At 45.6% G+C, this 21,264-nt stretch overlaps 1 protein-coding gene and 1 pseudogene across 3 annotated transcripts in view; both read left to right on the top strand.

The window, feature by feature from the left end:
- Nucleotides 1-21,264, top strand: part of CNTNAP5 (contactin associated protein family member 5) — a gene marked incomplete at both ends in the record, with an annotated part of 850,484 nt that overhangs the window by 501,397 nt on the left and 327,823 nt on the right. The gene's annotated exons all lie outside the window — the stretch shown is intronic.
- On the top strand, nt 5,526-6,771 carry LOC307106459 (nuclear prelamin A recognition factor-like; annotated as a pseudogene). The gene has a single exon. The product of its transcript is annotated as a nuclear prelamin A recognition factor-like (transcript).

Here is a 21,264-nt window from a genome sequence, read left to right as displayed (position 1 = left end):
GGGAAAGAAAGAAACCAGTTTTTTGTTTGTTTGTTTTTATATAGGTGACCTAAGACTGTGGCAGTATTGGAATGTATTGGAATTTTCTGTTCCAAGAGAATTTGTTAACTGATAGCTTTTGTCAGGATGAAACAATTAAAAACTATTATTTGCCATTGATATGGTTGTGCTCTCCTTCAGGAGAAAAGTCTAATACCCATTAACAAACAATAATGCAAGGCAGGGTGTGATTACATGCATCAGATTGACTGCAGGGTGATAGTTACTCCTTGAAGGGAGAGATTGGAGCAGGTTGAACTGAGTGTGAAAGAGTTGGTAAAGGATTGATCAGGACTAAAATAAGGGCCAGACTTGGATAGGCAGAGAATTATCAGGAGAGTGTTGTTCAAGGGAGAGAATCAATGAAGGAGTTTAAATAAGGATGCATGGAGAGTGTTTGAGTTTCACTCAAAGCACTTGCCTAAGACGAAGAGAATGAACATTTGTTGAGCTCCTATTCGGTCAATAAACTGTACTCAGGGGGTTATATAAATCATCTCAATTTCTGAGGCCCCCTTATATTCTTTACTCTTATCTTATTGAGTATGACAATTCTTCAAACATCTGGGTCTTCATATATGCAAATCTCATGACCAGAAAGAATCCTTATCACTTTCTTTGCCTGAGTCACTCCTGTGGATTCCTGGTAGAAGTCTACCCAGATGTTTTTTGTTTGGTGTTGCTTTTCCTGTTCCTTCAGCATCCACTCACAGAGAACTTACAGCACCATATTAAAATGTAATGTTTGGTTCTTGTTTTCCTTTCAAAACTGTAAAATTTTTGTGCATTCCTCTGTATATCTGGCATCTACTTTCACAGAGTACACCAATAAACATCCAGTTATAGCCAAAATGTTTAAAACCACTGAACTGGTAGAAATGGGATTTGAACGCAGATCTATATGGCTTGAAAGTACTTCCTCATCACATTACAACCTTTCTAAGTGGAAAAAAGAAATTATGGAACATGCAGGATTTAAAAACAAAACTGATTCAAAAACTTCTTATCAGAGAGGGGGAAGAATGAAGGATATATATATATATATATATATATATATATATATATATTCACCTCAGATTGATTTTCTTCCTTTTGAACATATCTCAACAATTTAAGAGTTCCATACAGTCATTTCCTACATGTTAATTTGTTTTATTTGTTCTTTCCTTCCTTTTTCTCAAATCCCTTTCCCCTCATTAATTGAGACTACAGCACAGCTAACTTCAAATAAATTGCGTTGACAGAGTGCAAGAAATATAATCATAAGTTTTGGCTTTATTCCAAGTCCTTAAAAGTAATAAAAAAAATCCCCAAATATGAGAGAATATCATTAAGTAGAGATGATTTAATTGTTGATGCTGCCTTCCTTTAGAGAACCTCTGATATTTACTTTGAACACTGAGCAGTAACAATCAGCATTTATTTATATTTTCAATCTACAAAAGATGAATTACCCTAGAAATACAAAGTTCCAGTATGTCCCATGAGTTAGAGGTAATCTAGATTTGGATACATACATATTAAACTCAACACATGAGCACACATCTTCCATCTGTGCCTCAGCTGTAGATCCAGAATGATCTATGCTGTATTTAAAGCTTTCTGGTCTTGGATAAATAATTTTTTTTCAGTTTAGGTGGCTTGATTTCTAAAGTAATAACTCATTGAAACAATGATTGTGTGGATTGGAGGAAAGGAATGGAAATATTTAGCATAATGTTTGAGATTTGGCATTTCTATGTTAAATGATATCTACTATATATTTAAAATCATGCTTTTGAAAGTTTAGGGACATTTTTCATGTAAGAGACATTTGATAATTTATCTCCCTATACTACCAAATCATATAGATCTAGAGACACTGTTTACACTGCAAATTACAAAGTAAGTAGTAGGAGTTGTCATCAGTGGAAGAGCTGAGAGGTGTGAAGCCATGAAAGAAGACTAGGCTGGGGCTCAGGAGGTCTGGGTCAGATCTGTCTCTGCCACAATGACCTTCAGCAAGTCACATGCATCTTGTAACTCATATTCCTCATGGGACTATGTAAGTAATACACAGATTATACATGGTCCCTAAGGAAGAGTAATCTTATGTGCTCCAGCAGTATGAATCAGAATGAGCATGTTGATTCACTGGGGGCTGTTGGAATCACACTGTACAGTTCCTCTTTTCCTCTTAGCTATTTCCTAATGTTCTAGCTCAGAATAATATTTTCATCTATTATATAGCCCAACTCTTGTCTAAGGTTTAGAAAACATTTGAGTGCTTTTTCTCACTATTACCTCAAATAACCTTTAAAAATAAAACAGATGAAAACATCAGAGGTGCTTTGTAAGGGTCACAGATGTTTACAGCTCTTGCATCTTGCCCTTGGAAATTAGGTTAAATTAAACCACTGTGGTTTTCATTTGGAACAGAGCAAATCAAAGAATAACAAGAGTAATAAGCAGTAAGAGAATGAGAGTGTGATTTATCAATATAACTTATCCGTTTTATTTTAAATAACAGAGTGAGACTTGACTATAAATTTTCATGATATGAAGGGAATTCTCAGTATGCTCAGTTTGAAGCCTCCAAAAATATTTTGATTCTGTAATTGAGAGATAGAACTCATAAAATGCTCCTTCATTCATTAAAATTCTACAACACAATAACACTGTGGCATGTGGCAAGTTATTTCTCTAATTTGAGTCTCACTGTGTCATATGCCCAGAGAAAATAATAGGACCTGTCCCTATTGCTGCCGGGATAAATTCATGAACCAGTGGGCGTGAAAACTCTTTGACAAGTTCCATTCTAACCCTTCCTTACAGATTCCTTCTTCCTATATATTTACATAATTGTGTTCTCACTGTAACCTTGGTGCAGGACAAGGCAAGTGTTTAGAGAAAGGACTCAAGACTCAGAGCAGTTTTGAATGGAGAGGCCAAGGACATTTGGTTACAAGACCTGAGTAAGGCTAAAACCTAGATATTGTGGTTGTCTGACTTTGTCAGAGTGAGTATCCTGCAAAAGTTTCTCTAGCTATATCGTACTCTACCTGTTGTTAGTGAAACTCTGATGTAATTTTAAAATTTCATTTTGGTTACTTTTTTCTAAAAAAAACCTCTGAGTGTGTTATTGCTCAGCTTCATACTCTCCACTGAGTTGATGTTAGGACTCTGCTTCTCAGCTCAGTGAGTGTGGTTCTTTATTTGGAGTCTTCCTGAATCACAAACAGTTCCCAGTCTGTGTATCCATGTTATAGCAGCTCTGATCCACTTTTCATTCCTTAAACACACTATCATTCTTTTATCACACTATTTTCCTGTCCCTAATGTTCTTCCTGAGTTTTCCTCCAGGGGATTCTGAGTTCTACCTTGGCATCTACTTGAGTGTCTCCTTCCTGTGCACACTTCTGCTCTTTCTTTGGCAGGAGTTTCAGCTCCTTGGGCTCAGGCACTTTGGTTTTTCCACACACAGATACCAGGTACCGAGCATGTCCAGAGTACTGCACGTGTAGAATACGTGCTGAAAGGATGGAGTTCCGATTCTGCACTTGTCAGCATGTCCTTGAGCTGTATTTGCATGTTCTCTCTATTGGGAGAAGGTAAAACACAAAACATCATGTGATACTCCACAGCATCGGTCAGCCTTTCTCTCTGTCCATGAAGAGAAACATCCTATTTTTAATTTGATGAAAGAACTGAGGTTACTGCTTTGAATTCAAAGCATAAGTTCTTAAAGATCTCCACATCAAGGCCCCTCTGACTCCCAAACTGACTTATAAATCATCTTTCAGTTGGCAGAGTTGTAATGTACGATTTTAAGACACTAACATAAATAGGACTTTGTGTAAGTAAATATATGTCGAAAATATAAAAAGGAAATGAAGCTGTCCATCATCATGGCAGGACATGTAACTGAGTTTATTAGTCTGTCAAGGAGAAGATGTCAAAGTCAATTCTCAGCAGCACAGACTCCCTGCTGGCAGCTGATGTGATGATGAAGGCCTTGGCAATCGTCCCTCATCCCATCTCCCTGATCCTGCTGATGTGATGGAAGGGGAAACCAGTGAACCAGGCTGCTAACACTTTATTTCACTGCTGCATGTTGATGAAATGGTCATTCAATGGGATGGTCGTTACATAACTTGCAGACTGGAGATGCCAGGAGCCCACAAGCATTCTGAGTAGGACCTGTGCTTTAGCTTCTCCTTAAGTTGGTCTGTGGCCCAATGGCAGCACTAGGAGGTTGTCAAAAGAAGCAGAAAATAAATGTGTGTGTTTTTTTTAATTTGTCATTTTTGGGGGGAGATGAGGCATGAAAATAATTTTTTGAAAAATTAAGTTCCCTTGAGTGCAATCCCAGGCTCTAGCAATGACTAATTAACCTGGGAAAAATTACTCAACTTCCCTGTGCCATGGTTTTGTGATCTGTAATACAGGAATAATGTATATGTATCGGGATATTTTGATGATTATGTAGCCCAACAGTTGCAGTGCCTCTATAACAGGCATTTGATTTACTTACTGTGTTTATTGGACTTCCACACTTTTACCTTTTCTCATCTTCTGTGGATAACATCAAGCTCAGTAACAAATGCTGGGTGCTGTGTTTGGAAAGAACCTTTGAGTATAAGCATGTTATTGCATCCTTCCTCAAGTCAAGGCTGTAGAAACATCCTAATCAATACATCCTACTTTTATTGTGCTTCTCTGGTGGCTAGAAGGTTTATTTCTCTTAGAAGCTGACTTTCTCTGGTTAGACATTGTTGTGTCCTCAATGAGTCTACTCTGGAAACCTACCACTCACATCCTCTTTTCAGAGTTTTGAGGAGTCCCCAAAAAATAGAACATGCCATCATTTTCCCCCACCACTATATCACATCTTGGGTGCCCAGAATGAAATATGATGCTCATGGGCTCCATAATACTTGGAATCACTGGGTTCAGAATTAGGTAATAACAATCAGGGTGAGAAAAAGTTTTTTGCTTATATTAATTAATATATAGTATCCTTATCATCATGTTATCCTAATATATAAAAATCCAGGGGTCGTCAAGACCTAAACGACCAGACAGATGACCGAACAGCAGGCTGCATTGATTAGGGGATGGCTAACAGGGGAACTGTGGTCTCTCAGGCTCTGATGAATCTATGGCAGCAGCAACTGGTGAGTGGGCAGAAGGCAGACCACTTGGTCCCTCCTCCCAGCCCTCAGACTCCAATCAACTGATGCAGAGGTGGGGCGGAACTGGGGACTGGCTCCCTTAGTAGTCCTGCAGGCAGGGCAGGCACCAACAGACCAGCGCTGCGGCATGATCCCAACAGCACTGCCAGCCTCCTGGAACTCAGCCTCAGGCACTGTGGCTGTTTCCCCTCCTTAGACGCTCCACAAGGAAGAAAGGATACTGCCAGCAGCACCAGGGGCGACCAGGGGTGGCTGCTCTCCCTGTGCTTCCTCCAGGTCACTCGATCCAAGCCCCCACCCGCCCTGCTCCAGATGAAGTGTGAGCACTGCACACGGGAGAAAAGACTAAAAAAACAAAAACCGATAACCAAGAGAATGCTGCAGTCAACGTCCAGAATCTGGCTCAGGAGAACTGAGAGAAGGGAGAATTCCATAAGTTGGCCAATGCCAAGATATTTCTGAGTGACTGCCTGGGGTGTGACAGTTGTGTGACTACAGAGGAAGGAGTCTAAGTTTCTCAGCAGAATGCCAAGGACTTCTTCTGTGTTCTGAGCTTTAATAAGAAATGTGTTACCTCACAGCACAAGGTGCTGTCAGTGTCCTCAGTCTCTGCCTTATTTTGCTGCTAAATTCATCCTCAGTGTCACTGATGCATCCAGAAGGCTCTGGGGTTTGTGGCACACTGTCTTTGACATGAATATAGCTGCAGACTTCAGCATCCTGGAGGGTCAGAAGGAATTTGTGCATCGGTACTGCCAGCACCATGAGGAAGCGCCCCGGCTACCCATGCTGACCTCCGCCTGCCCCAGCTGGGTCCGATATGCAGAGCGTGTGCTGGGTCACCCCATCACCCCCACCTCTGCACGGCCAAGTCTCCCCAGCAGATCATGGGCTCTCTGGTGAGGGATTACTTCTCCAGACAGCAGAACCTGTCCCCAGACAAGATTTTCCACATCATTGTGGCCCCGTGTTATGATAAGAAACTGGAGGCCCTTTGAAAAGATGTTCCCACATCTTTACATAGTTCCCAGGGTGCTGACTGCATGTTAACCTCAGGTGAAATTGTCCAGATAATGGAGCAAAGTGACCTCACCTCGAATGACGCCACCGTGGACACTCTGTTTGGAGACATGAAAGAGGAAGAGGTGAGGCTCCAGGAGGGTGCCAGCTCCGACAGGTACCTGGCGCACATCTTCAGGCACACGGCCAAGGAGCTGTTCAATGAGGACGTGGGGGTGCTCACCTACCGCACCCTGAGGAACAAAGACTTCCAGGAGGTCACCCTTGAAAGGAACAGAGAGGTTCTGCTATGCTTTGAGGCTATTTATGTCTTTCAGAACACCCAGAAGTGGTCCTGAAGCTGTAGAGGGGCAGTTCCCCTGCCACTTCGTGAAGGTCCTGGCCTGCACTGGGGGTGCCTAAGCGGCAGGGGCCAGGCCCAGGTGAGGACGGGTGTGCGGACAGGGCACTGCTACAGCAGATGGAAGGCATCTATGCTGCCATCCCAGTGTGGCCACCGGAGACCAGCGCCCATGTGCAGGAGCTGTACCAGGAGTAGCTGTGGGGGGGGACTCCCCCTGGGCCCAGGTGGCCCTGCACACTGCCTAGCAAGGCCCAGGGCAGCAGCCTGCCAGGACATCAAGTGGTAAATGTCCAGCAGACGCCCGGCCTACAGGCCACCTGAGGAGGGGTGTCAGACACGTGAAGGAAAAACTTAGTATCTCTGTCATCGCTTTGGTTTTCAGAATTCCCTGCCCCTCATCTGTCGGCTCCCTCCCTTTGAGGGGCTCTGTCATCGTCACATGGGTGCAACTGGAATATTGTATCTCGAGAGGATTGCCCCAAAGTGCATATCCTTTGATCCGATGATGAAAAAAATCCCAAAGAACAAGGATGGAGACAGAATACTGTCCTTTAGGCTTAAAAACCCCGGAAGTGTCCTGTGAAGAGCTGAGACTTGGTTCTGTCCACGCACTACAGAGAGATTGGATGAGGAAATGGCCCAGTTTGGCCCTGACTTGACCCACCTATGTTACTCTTCAAGGTGTCTTTGCCACAATGTGAATAAACTGCCACCTTTTGGAATAGGGACTCATACAAAAGTCTGCATTCCCACCTTTTCTTGAAACAGATCTATATTCTGCAGCTGTGGCCACCATCCTGAGACCAGGTCCTGTCGACCAGGTCCTGTCACTGGGAATCAGGGGGCACTGGAATGCCCCCCCCCCACCGCCCCCGAGCCCTTTTACATTCAGGGATTGAGCTGAACTCACTTTGGAGGAGGCCTGGCAAGGGTGACAGGTGTCACAGATGGAAGGATGAAGAATGGAGAGGCGGACACCCTGCTCAGTCCCTCCCTGGGTGAGGTCAGGCAGATGAAGACCGGCCAGCCCGCCCCACAATTGGGTGTCCCCCTCTCACCCTGTGGGCCCGGCCACTCCCCTCAGCTCCAGGCAGCCCTCTGCGTTCCACAATAGCACGCTCTGCCCTCACATGCTGCTTGCCCTAAGTGAGAAGGAAGAGAGCAGTGGGTCCACAGACAACTACACAGAAAGATAGGGCTCATGGCTGGTGAGTGCAGTAACAGTGGCTGGAGCCTCTCCTGCCTCCGTGGCAGCACTAAGGAGCTGCGAGCCGAGTGGTAAGGAGCAGTGAGCAGGCAGGCGATAAGGAGCAAGGGGTCCTGGCCTGCTAGAGGGATTTCTGCCTGTCGGCTTAGGCCCGTTCCCCATGTTTCTCTGCAGGCAGACATCCCCTGAGGAGTCCTGGACTGCGAGAGGGTGCAGGCCGGTGTGAGGGACCCTCCTTTCCCAGTGCACAAATTTTGTGGATCGGACCTCTAGTAATATTTATAATTGATCCTCAAATCAGTGAACAAATATGATTAGACACTTTATTTTGGCTGCTTTGTTAGGATTGAATTGAGATACTTATTTTCATTTAGCACCGGTTCTCATAAATTTCTGCTATTTTCCTCTCACTCTTCCACACAACATACATTTATAACAGGTATGTATAAATAAGTATCAACTCTGGGTCCAGCAGTGAGCACCGTCAGTGACATGGAAAAATTAAATATCTGATTCTTATTCTGAAGGACTTTAAAATTAGCAAGAATTGGAGGAGGAAAACATATTATATATTCAGGAAATAATACAAGGTTGCTGTACATGAATAAATCAAATATAGGTGTAGGTCAGAATTTAGGCATCAAGCATGGAGCGTGTGATGAGGCCTGAGGGGAGGAGGCCATCGGTAATTCTGTACTTGAGTAAGTACTGGTATGAACATACAACCTGCACAGTCACACAAACTGGGGCAGGTCAAGCCCACCAGAGTGGCTCAGCTGGTTGAACACTGCCCTGTGCACCGAAAGGTTTTATTCACAGTCAGGACACATACCCAGGTCGTGGGCCCAATCCTCAGTCAGGGAATGCACAGAAGGTGATCCATTGATATTTCTCTCTCTAAGCATGCTCCTGCATAAGAATTAAAAAAAAAAAGAAAAAAATATATATAGTGGGACAGGTAGAGATTCCAAAGTGTAATTAATTTGTCTTGAGTTGGGGTAAGGAAGGAGACTGACATGTGCAGCTTGAAGTACTTATCAATGGAGAGCAATGATGATAAACAAAATTGCTATATCAGTCAAACAGGATTCAAGCAGAGAAACATAACCAGGAGGATGCGTGTGTGTGTGTATGTGTGTGTACCCAAAACCCAGAGTTTATTCTTGTGTTATTATTTACTAATTATTATATTATTGTCCATGCAAACAACCATAAACCTACTTTTGCCGCATCCTGCATATATACAGAGATTTTTGCAAGAAGTTGGCTTGTGTGATTTTGGGAGCTGGGTACATCTGAGGTCCAAAGGGCAGGCAACCATGTGGGCAAGGCTGGGCACGAAGCCATGAGTTGAAGGTGCAGTCACAGGTGCAGTCTCTCCTTCGGGGAAACCTCAGCTCTGCTTTTAAGGCCTTCAGCTGACTGAAGCAGGCCCGCCCACAGTTCTTAGAATACTCTGTTGCTTGAAGTAAAACGATTATGGACTTTTTGTGAAAGAAACAAAAAGATTACGTATTTTAATTGCATCTACAAAGTACTTTCACAGCAGCACCCGCATTGGTGTTTGACTGAATTATTGGATACTGTAGTTGAGTCAAGTTGACACATAAAACCGATCATTAGTCTGTCGCCTTGGTACTGTATTCATTTCCTTTAACCATATTTAGTTGTACTTCCGTCTGGCATGTCATACTTCTGCTTGGCGCACAGCTCTCCTGTGTACACCTGATAGCAGTTAGTCTGCGTAACATCTTACTTAGAACATAGGTTATACCTATTAGCCCTGGTGTGACTAAGACTCTGAAAGCGTGATACAAAACACAACTTTATATTTGTCTCCTGCTTTAGCTTTAAATTTAATTAAAGAAGATTATTTTCTCTTGCTTTTGGTTACACGACTCGGGGATTTTCTTCTTACTTGTAGGTGATAGGTGTTTTTATGAGTCCTTTACATCACAGAACATACATCCAATGCGAAAATTACAAAGGCCTAGTTTAAGCTAGGTATCAATACTTCAATCTTCATTCAAAGATGATATTTTAAAAGGCTAGTGGTGCCTGGCCAGTTCTACTCAGAGGTTAGATTATTGGCCTGTGAACTGAAGGGTCCTGGGTTAGATTCCAGTCAAGGGCTCATACCCTGGTTGCAGGCTCAATCCCTGTCCCTGGTTGGGCCTGTGTAGGAGGCAACCAATTGATGTATCTCTCTCACATTGATGTTTCTCTTTCTTCTTTCACTTCCCCCTCTTCCTCTTCCTCCTCCCTTCCACTCTCTTAAAAAAAAAATCAATGGAAAATACCCTTGGGTGAAAATTAACAAATGTAAAAAAATAAGTAAATAAAAGGTTAGTGGTAGGTGAGAACCTGTGAGAGGGAAAGAGATGTTTGTGTGAAATAACTTTTTCCATCCAGGCTGCTGCCTTTTTATTCACTCAGTAGTATTCCACAGAATGCACTGGCATTTGCTTTTCTAGATAAAGCAAGTTGATTCTCAGGCTTCCTGGGCCAGGCTGCCAGCTTCTGTGGCAGGATTTGTCCTGTAGGTGCCACCTGGCATCCCCAGTGTCTCTTGGTGGGGGAGGTGAGTGTCAGCCCAGGGGTGAAGGAGAACTCTTCTCCTGGCACCTACTGGTAATGGGGTTCCCAATGAATCCCCCTTACTGATACTGCCCGTTCACCTGGTGCGGTTAGAGGTGGGTCTTTTGATTCAGTGGAATGGGCATTGGGGGAGAATAATCCCACCTGGCTGCCTTCTGTTGCTACATTAGAGTTTAGAGTCAGAAAACACTAGAGTTGGGTCATCTTCTTGGGCCAGGGCAGGGGTTGGAGAAGCTCAGGCTGTGTTACTCTTCAGTCCTGAGGTCCCAAACATGTTACCTGCCTCCTTCCATATCTGACAGTTCTTCTTGGTTCCTTTTACATTATATTGCAGGGTGATAGTTCCAACTGGCAAGGAAGATCAGAGAGGAACAAGTCTCAACCACTTTGTCTGAACTGGAAGTGACTCCATAGATTTCAAAATGTGATTTTTAAATATATACAAACAATATGTGAATTTTTTAATTCATATTTTAAATAGCTAAGCTATTCACAGGAGTCGCAAACCAATCCCTATAAAAAGGTGTGCAGAAAGACTGAAATACAAATGCATATTATATACACTATTTTGCATTTTGCTGTTTTCAAACAATGATCTGTCTTAGAGTTCATCTTTCCACATCACCACATAAAGGTTTTCATCATTCTTTTTTCATTCACTTGGAGTTCAGTTGTAGAGTTGAGCCATAATTTATTTTATAAGGCAAATTGATATTTTAAATATTTTTCTAATCTCATACAAATAAAACCACAATGAACATGACTATATGCCATTTCTCACATTTGTAAGTATATCTGCATACATTCCCAGAGAGGTTTTTCTAGGTCAAGGGGTGATATATGCTATTTTGCCACATATTACCAAATTGCCTTCCACGGGCATTGAGCCGGTTTTCACTCCTACTAGCAATGCATGAAAGTGCCGGTTCCCACATGCTCTCTCAAAAAGTGTTGTCAAAAGTTTGGATTTTTGCCAGCTTGATAATTATTTCTTGATAAAATAGAAACAACATTCTTTAAAGGCCTGGTGGCACTTAGCAAATGATAGCAGAGCTCTGAAAGTTTGGTCCTGCTCATAGCGTTAGTTATACTTTCATGACAATAGAAAGATGCAGTCTATTTCCGTAGTTATATATTTCTATCTATATCTGAGTGTATTCTTGTATATAGAATTTGTATTAAAATAAATATATGTGTATATATACATATGCATATATAGTAGATATGCTATAGTTTTATATAAATATATGGTTATATAACTATGTGAAAAAAATATATATATATATTGCCTTAAAGAAGTTTAGAGGACACAACTCTATGTATCAGAAGTGATTGATAAGGCCCTTGATTCTTTGTTAAATAATGGAATAGCAAATTTTCAGATTTCAGAACAGTATGGATGCCCTAAGGTTGGGCACTTTCCTAGGACGAGGAGGAGAAAGGCCTTACTGATAGGAGTGTTTGCACAGGTGGGGAGGGCATGGGAGATGGGAGTCACTGGAAACAGAAGGAATGCCTGCTCCTCAAAGATCTCACTAAAGGATCATGGAACTTTGATGCAGGAGCTGGGAGCCTGGATAAATGCCTTGGGGGCGAACAGGAGCTCAGGCTGACGGGATAACTGCAGAGGGCAGGCCGGGCACAGCCAGGCTGGATGTCACAAGTAATTTGGGGCAGGGATATGCTCTCTTACACTTTCTAAGGTTTCAAAATTTTTCTCTGAATAGCATGAATCTTTTTATTCTCTACTAGAGGGCCGGTGCATGAAATTTGTGCACAGGTAGGGTCCCTCGTCCTGGCCGGTGATCAGGGCTGATCTGTGGGGCCACCGGTAGGGCGATTGGGGCCCCCACTGGCACCTGCCTTGACCTGGCACCACCCGCTTGCCAGCCCTGCTCCCCTGCCACCGGTCGCCATCTGCAGGGTGACGGGCCCCCTGCTTGCACCCGCCTTGGCCTGACGCCTCCCACTCACCATCCTGCTGCAGTCCCACTCTCAGCAGGGCCCATTGGGGCCGGCAGCGCCTCCAATGCTGCCCGCTGCCAGTGCTGCATCCCCGATGCCCGCCATGTTCCACGCTGCCCCCTGGTGGTCAACACATGTCTAACTCCTGGTTGGTAGAACTCCCACCTGTGGGGACAATTTCCATATTAACCTTTTATTATATAGAATTAGTAGAGATCATTTCAAGTTTCTTTTTTTTAAATCTTCACTTAAGGATATTTTTCTATTGAATTTTTTAGAGAATGGAAGGGATGGGGAGATACACAGAGAGAGAAAGATCGATGAGAGAGAGAGAAAGAGAGAGAGAGAGAGAGAGACCTATTGGTTGCTTCCTGCATGTGTCCTGACTAGGGTCAGGGATGGAGCCCACAACCCAGGAGCATGCCCTTGACTAGAATTGAACTGGGGACCTTTCATTCCATGGGCTGACACTCTATCCATTGAGCCAACCCGGCTAGGGCTCATTTCAAGTTTTTAATTATAAAGTAAAGTCATGCTAATGTAGGAATAAAGTAAAAGAGGAAAAAAGCAAAGCTTGAAATACTATTTATGTGATAGTCTTCTCGGCTCCCATCATTCTTCCTGCTTAAAAAAAAAAGCCCAATTCTCTAATTAGGAGAAAAAATAAAAGTGAGTGCATAGGTTCCTCTATGTGATTTCTCTCAGAAATCAAAGCTCTCCCATTTTCAATTTTCTAACATGACAACATAAAACGATCTCATTAAGGACTCTGTGAAATATTGGTAAAGTTTAGGCAAAGTTCAGGCAGTGAAATAAAAAAAGTGCTTGAGAGTTTGTGGGAAAATTGGATAACTTCAGATTTAAGTTCTCAGGAAGCTGAAACGGAACATAAGGGGAAGCTCACAGGTAATGATCAGTCAGAGACACTCTCCCAGAGCGCAGACCTGGCAGGAGCAAGGAGGCCGCGGACTGGGAAGACGCGAGAGTTGTTGAGTGTGAGATGCTGCGTGTGTGGTCCCAGCAGGAACGGATTCCGGCCCCCAGTGCCATCAGGGCTCCCACTGCAGCCGAGCCCTCAGCCCAGGCCCAGGCCTAGGCCTGCCCGGCGTGGATGTGCTGCAGAGGAGGTGCGTTCTCACCTGGCTCTTCGCGCTCAGGGCCCAGCTTTTTGAGCCGCTTGGCACCACAGATGGTGAAATCTCTGCTGTAACTCCTGAAGGTTAAAATGTGAGTGATCTGGGAACACTGTAACTGACGTTTCCGGTGCATCTGATGAGAGTTTCAATTTCTGCGAGCTCCCTGTCAGGCAGCACGAGCTCGCTTCCTTTGGGGGGGGCGGCTGGTGCGCCTCTGGTGTGTGGGTGTGCGGGGCGAGGCCCAGTGGATGGCTTGGGCCTGGCCTGGGCTCCCCGCCGGCACCGGGCCCTGCAGCAGGCAGTCCCCGCAGGGCTCCATCCACAGCAGCTCCCAGCAGGCGCGTTAACTCAGTCTGACCAGGACAGCGGGGCAAGCGAAAACTCCTTCCAGTTCGGGGTAAATTGTATATTCATGAAAAAATGGAGGTAGATTCCGTGAACGATGAGATCTGCACCAAGACCCCATGTGCGGGGAAGCTGCGTGCGCCCACCACCACAGGGAACGTTTCTCCGGGGTTTCTCCTGGTAGGTAGCCAGCTGGCCCCCTCTTGTCCCCTGCCTGCCCCTCTGTCTGACCAGGAAGCGCATCTTCTTTCTCTAGAAACCTTTGCACCGAGTCCCCCTCGGGCTCCTTTACGCATCAAGGCTGCGTGTCAGGGGTCTGAAGAGAGGCTCTGGACTGTCCTCGCTCCCCTTCCGTCAGGTCTGTGCGCCCCTCTCAAAACCATCTCCGACTGTGTTCTGGAAGCTTGAGAACCTCCCAGGGCGTTTCCAACAGCCCACTTCAAACCTGTGCATCTCAGGCCCGTTGGCTTCTGTTGGTTTGTCTCTCCTCTAGAGGAGCATTCACATAACAGGCACTTTGAGGCACCAGGCAGTCTGTGCAGCGCACACTTCCGATGACCCGCTTAGTCTTCAGAACAAGTCCGTGCGTAATTATCACTGTTCTGGTTTACAGGAGAGGGACTAGTCAGCAGTGACTGCTAGCTTCTCCCTGTCTGGCCCCTGTGGTTGGACTGGTTTTCAGTTTCTGCCTGCATTGTTCTACTTCCTGTGAGCTCACAGCGGAAGGGAGTTCCTTGCCATCAAACAAAGCCCAAGGCAAGCCCAAGGCCCCTGCTCACCTGCCAGAAGAGCTCAGACACGCTTCTTTATAAGCAGCGCCGAGTGGGGCCCGGAACCAGGGGCCTGCCCTGTGCTCAGCTCCCTGCTCTGAGCTGGTCAGACAGCAGTCCTAGAGGGCCTGGGAGCTACGGATTCTGGGGATCCCATTTAAGCTTATTTTTTCTAAATTGTTTTTAGAATGAGAAAATACATCACTACAAATGGCAACTTTTTAAAAATTAACAAGCATCGTACATATGTCCAAATTTAGAATATTTTTTATCCACTCTGACAATTTTATAGTACTTTATTTCCTTACTAGAGGCCCGGTGCATGAAAATTCATGCACTGGAGGGGGGACCTCTCAACCTGGCCTGCCCCCTCTCACAGTCCGGGAGCCCTCAGGGGCGGGAGGCGACCCGGCAATCAGGGGAAGGCGACGCCCCTATCACACCTCTGCTGCTGCCACTGCCGGCAGCTCAAGCCTCAGCCGGCCCTGGTCATCTGAGCCTTGGGCAGCCCTGGGCAGCTGGGCAGCTGCCATTCAAGGCTTGCCTGCACCTTGGGCCAGCCCTGGGTGGCTGGGCAGCCGCCATCTGAGGCTTGCCTGCGCCTTGGGCCGGCCATGGGTGACTGGGGGGCTGAGGGGACTGTGGGACTTGGGAGGCAGGCACACAGAGCAGCCAGACCCACCCGGGGGTGGGCCCAGCCATGCTGCGCACCAGCCGTCCCAGCAGGGCTGAGGGGACTGGGTGCTGCCATCTTGTGGCTGTGGGCACCATCTTTGAGGGTGTGGCAGTCAATTAGCATATTCCCTTGTTATTTGCTGTGGGCACCACCATCTTTGTGAGGGTATAACAGTCAATTAGCATATTCCCTCTTTATTAGATAGGATATCTCTTGAGCACTTTTTCTTCAGTTGCTTTCTTACATGATGTTTTATAGTGTTGTTGTTTTTTAATTGACTTCAGAGAGGAAGGGATAGGGAGAGAGAGATAGAAACATCAATGATGAGAGAGAATCATTGACCTTCTGCTTCCTGCACACCCCACACTGGGGATGGAGCCCACAGCCCTGGCATGTGCCCTGATGGGGAATCAAACAGTGACCTCCTGGTTCATAGGTCGACACTCAACCACTGAGTCATCCCAGCTGGGCTGTCATATATATATATATATATATATATATATATATATATATATATATTATTTTTTTGTACAAAGAATAAATGATAGTTCGTCTTTCCTCTAGTATAGTTGATCTCTATATATTTTTAAATACATCAATCATTTAGAGCAGTGGTCGGCAACCGGTGGTTCGTGGATCACTGGTGGTCCGTGAGGTCCGAAAGGCTGACAACCGCTGATTTAGGAAACCACTCGTTCCAGCTTCGCATTTAATTTGGATGATGTCGTATAAACTTGCAAAACAGCCATTGCTTTTTACTTTGATGTAAAACAATGTAACAATAGAATATCTTTTAGGTATCCTTAGTACCAAATATATGTATTTTAGGAATATCTTCAGATGTTTATAAGTAAGCATTCAAACTTGATTCCTTTCCCCTGTTTTGTAATAAGGTAAAATACATACAATTTAAAATGTGCTGTCTTAGCCATTTTTAAGTATACGGTTCAGTGGTATTCAATGCATGCATTATGTGCTACCATCACCACCATCCATTTCCAGAACTTTTTCATCTTGTAAATCTGAATCTCTATACACATTCAATAATACCCTCTATGCCCTGTATTCTTTTACGCATGTGGTTAAAATCTGAGAAATTCCTGTCAAGTTCATAATACATGTGTGATTTAGAAGCATTCCCAAGAGGTAGCATTTGGTTGCGTCCCCATCAGCAAGCACCTCCTCCCCCGCAACCCCCCGCCCTTGCAGTGCACTTCTGGTGCTGGATGCGGGGCTGGCACCCTCCTGAGGTGGCCTCTGGCAGCAGGAGCCCCTACATCACTAGGATTCCTGAGGGGGCTGCAAACCACGCCCTCTCTGGCCTGCCCCTTCCTGGATCCCTGTCTGTGGCATCTCCAAAGAGACCTGTCATGTGAAGGTGGCAGTGGGGAGGGCAGAAGAAAGACAGTGCTATTTGCCAGGTGGAGTTAAATCTTTTATTTTAACCAATTATCATTAAATATCTTACTTTTACAAAATTGGTAGCTTTATAACATGTCAACCTGGTTTGGCGAAGTTGTATTGCCCCATTTCCTTTCCTGGCTATTTCTACTTCGGGGAAACCTCGAGAGACACTGTGGGAGGGCTGAAAGGTGGAGGGAAGCAGCAGGCACGCTGCTCTCACCTGCTGGCATGGGCAGTGCACAGACAGCAGGACACCTCACCGTGTCCGTGGGTCCTCCGGGAATCCGGGCATGCGCAAGGGTTTGCTTGTTTTTCCTCCCTCACCTCACACCCATTTACCCTCTGGACCAGACTGCAGGCTCCAGCATCCCTGGAAAATCAGCTGCTTACAGCTGCACGCCAGCTCCCAAGGAGCCATGTAACCTACAGATCCGCGTCCCTCTCCCCGCGGTCACTCCCCTGCTTAAACCCGGCGGGTACACGTGTCTACAAAACACAGACCCTGTGAACTCATTGCCAGGTTACCTTTAGGGCTTTGCTAGGGGGCCGGAAGCTTCAGCTTCTGTAGCTTTACCCTAAATGTATCTCTAGCCCCAAGATCGTGTCTGGGTTTCCCCTTTGGAGGTCATGTGGCTCATGACCATCAGTATTCTGTGACCCTGGGAGGGTGCGCAAGAGCTGTGAGGGTAATCTGGGAGGGAAAATTACAAGGCTTCGAGTGAAATCTGGACGGAAACTGGCATGTCATGCATGAGTCGCCTGGGTAACAAAGTTCAACGTCCTCCCAGTAAGAGCGGCGTGGGGCGTTTTGGTTTAGCTTTGGGTCAGATATTATGTGGACTGCTCATACTGAAAGGTACACATTTCCACTGTAAAATGCCCCTCTTACAGTTAAAAAATAGGCATTCACCCATTCGTACAGGAAGACAATCTTTATGGTGTGCAAAGGCAAAAGAGTAGTTTATTTTAGCAGCCTGGCCTCTCTGCAGAGGGCTCTGGGCTCGTTCACAGGGACGGAAACAGGCAGAGGAGCATGGTGGGATTGTTCTCAAGGTACTTTCACTAGGATTTCCTTACTTCCCTTTCTATTTGAGACCAGTTTAGAAAACTATGGCCACAATACAACTCTTTTATGACTTTCTGTTGGTTTGCAGCAGGCAGAGGAGAGAACAAGGAGAGTAGAGCCCAGCCAATGTCAGGTTCGCAGACCCGCCCCTTCCCAACGGGGTGGCCTGGGAGAGGCTCCCAGTGTAAGAACTCCTTGCATTATCTCAGATAGAAGTGCTTGCTACCAGGCAGGACACTCGGAAATCATCTCCCAGTGACTGAGCTGCCAGGCTGAGCGCTGGGAAATGTCCCAGTGACTGAGCAAGGGAAAGGTAGGCTGGCTAAAGAGGACAAACAATCCCCAAAGCTCAGCCAAATGAAAGCTTCTTTGGGGCTCACATCACACTTGAGTGTGCAGTCACATGGAGACTCGGGCCACTTCTGCTTATGGCTTCACCTCTTTCTGGGACCTTGGGAACCTCCACCTGCCTGGGAGAGGAGAAAACATGAGAAAATACACATGAGAAGCCTCTAGGGGTCTCATGCGCAAGAGGGGCCCATGTCCCCACCTCACTTCTTCTGGGGCAATGCTAACCCACTAGCCCACAGGTGCCACGCTGTCCTGCCTCTGACTCTTAAGCATGCTGTCACCTGTGGTGGGGAGACTCGCCAGCCTAGGACACTGCTACTCAGCTGTTCAGGCCCAACTCCAGTGTACTGAGCATCCTGGCTATTTTTAGCAGGCCTGGCTATATATATATTTTTTTGGTCAAATATAAACCAGACTTTGTACATTTCCTCAACATCCCATGTTATACCAGGTATTGTAAATGGTGACATGTCCATTTCCTCATGAAATGGAGCAGAAATTGATTTTTTTTTCTTAACATTCCTCAAAATCAGTGTAACTATTACAGTTATCAGTATAGTAACTGCAGAGCCAGAAGTTATGTGTGGAATCCACAACCAGAAGTTATGTGTGGAATCCACAACCGATGGTGGAGGAAGGACGCTTACCCGCCAGGGAGCTGCTCACCCAGCCAGGCTGCTGGTGAAAGCTGTGAGGCAGCGGGCCCTGAGGACTGGCTGTGTCTGGGGCCCGGACGTTCTCAATCCACAGAGGACACAGTGGAACGGCGCAGAAGAGGACCAGGAACCGACAACATTTGAGCACCAATGATGTGCTCGACTATAAGTTTATTACAAACCTTCTGAGAAGTGTTTCCTTCATCAGAAAAAAGTATTTCTGCCTATTTCTCTTTAATTGCTGCCTAATTAATTCTTATCAAGTACGATGCCACAGTCTCAGGTCTATTAGCAACATCCTCTTATGTTAAAGAAAACAGAAACTTAAAACAGTAATAAGGCTGTATTTCCAAAACCCATGAGCAGCTCAGCCAGTGTGGCTCGGTGGTTGAGCATTAACCCATGAACCAGGAGGTCACCATTTGATTCTGCCCAGGGCAGGTAACTAGGTTTTGTGCAGGATCCCCAGTAGGGGGCGTGCAGGAGGCAGCCAATCAATAGAAGTCGAGGCTGACTCCCATAAAACAAGCAGGGACGCTCCACTGGCCAATGTGGATCCACTGGCCGATCTGTGCCCCCCCCCCCCCCCAGGGCAGCAGCGAGGGGAGTGCGCAGGCTGCCCCAGGCCCTGCGGACAGGCCGTGGCAGGGCCTCCTGGACCAGTTTGTCACTGGAGTAACGGGGTTGGAGCTCCACACTGGGAAGCTCCACTCACCCGATGACGCTTTCAATCCTGGATCCACGGACTTAGGGTGACACCGTCTCCGTTGCTGTTCCCAAGCCACCCCTCCCCCGCCATATTATGGCTCCTTCATGTGTAACAGCCTGGATTTAAGGAGTCTGTGTAATTTGAAATTATTTTGGATGGCAATGACAGACACAGTTAAGGCTTAATCTTAACATTGTATTAAATCAACTTGTAAACAAGTATTTCCTTCATCAGAAAATAATATTTCTGCCTATTTCTCTTTAACTGATGCCTAATTAATTCTTATCAAGTACGATATCCAAATAGATGGAGCTGTAGATGAGCTACAGGATTATGGTCTTCAGGTTCAGCATGCATAGCCTGGCCCTGACCTCCTTGCCCCTTCCTGGCTGAGTGCTTCATCTCCCTTGGGGGTGGCTGCAAAGGTCTCCTCACTTGTTTCTGCCCCAGTCTCTCTAGTCTCTCAGGAGGGCACCTCCGCCAAGGACGCATGTGGCCTTCCTAGGACCCCTCCAAATTCACCATCTGTCATGTATTGAACACATACCAGGAATGAGGCTAGCCTCTGAAAATATAGAAATATTCAAGATCCAATTTCAAAAAAGTCATCATATTAGTGAAAAATAGAATTTAACCTCCTCCTGGACCTGAATTACCTTTTGAGAGTGGGGCAATGTCTTATTCACCAATGATCCCTAGCACCTGACTCTAAACCTAACACAGGGTTGGGATAAGGTACAAATGTGATCAAATCCCTGAAGGACCATGTAAATGCACTCAGTCTTTTTTTGTTTATGGGACAAAATGGTAAAAATCTCTTGATATATATCACTATTTAATAAGTGTGGCTGTCAAAGTTTATTTAGAACAAGGCTTCTTAGGTTTTAAATTGCAAAAGAATCACTGAGGGATTTGTTAAAACACAGTGACCACAGCCTCATGTGCAGAGGTTCTGATTCAGAATGGAGTCCCTGAATCCATGTGTCCTGTATGCTCAGGGGGCGCCAGTGGCTGCTGGCCTTCGGAGCACACGGCAGAACCACTGCTTTGGAGTCACTCCTTCAGGAGCTGTGCGTGTCCTCAAGGGTCATGCCAGCTCATGCCTCCAGATTCCCCGCTTACTTCCATGTACTCCGTAACCTGGCCATGCTCCACGTGCACAAGGGGCACAAGGAAGGGTCATACTAAGGATGTGTGCATATTTCTACTTTCATACAACACATTATTAGGGGTAATCACTGTACATTTTATAGGTTCATTTCCTGGATCACAGGGTAAGGATGACAGAATATATAACAGGCATATTAAAGACAAGATTCTCAATCTGTATTTGGCAACTGTTGCTTCATTTTATCTTTGTTTCACTGAACGTGTTATGGGTTCTAAAGGAGAAAATGAAATATTGGTGTGGTTTGGGAGGGAGGTGACTGGCATACCTCTTTGGGCACAGGCATACCTCTTTGCTTTGGAACTCACCAGAGGTCAGCTGGCAGGCCTATTGCTCTATGAACACTGTGGGCCAACGGACAGGTGCTGGGCACCAAGTCCTGGAGGAACCCAGAGCACCTTCTGGGACCTGTCCCGTGACCTAATCCCTGCCCCCCAGCTTGGTTCAGCTTTATGGAAATATAATTTACATCATAAATGTCCCCCATTTAAGGGGTAGAAGGTCATTGTTTCTAGTATATTCACACAGTTGTACAATCATGACTACCTAATTTCAACACCCCAGGAAGAACTCCCGTACACTTTAGCAGTAATTCCTCATTACTGATGACCAACCCCTCAACCCCTATCCCAGCCCC

Source organism: Cnephaeus nilssonii (assembly GCF_951640355.1).
Source record: "Cnephaeus nilssonii genome assembly, chromosome: 10".
NCBI classification, from domain to species: Eukaryota; Metazoa; Chordata; class Mammalia; order Chiroptera; family Vespertilionidae; genus Cnephaeus; species Cnephaeus nilssonii.
Note: the sequence above shows the minus strand (reverse complement) of the source record. Positions and strands in the feature narration are given on the sequence as shown.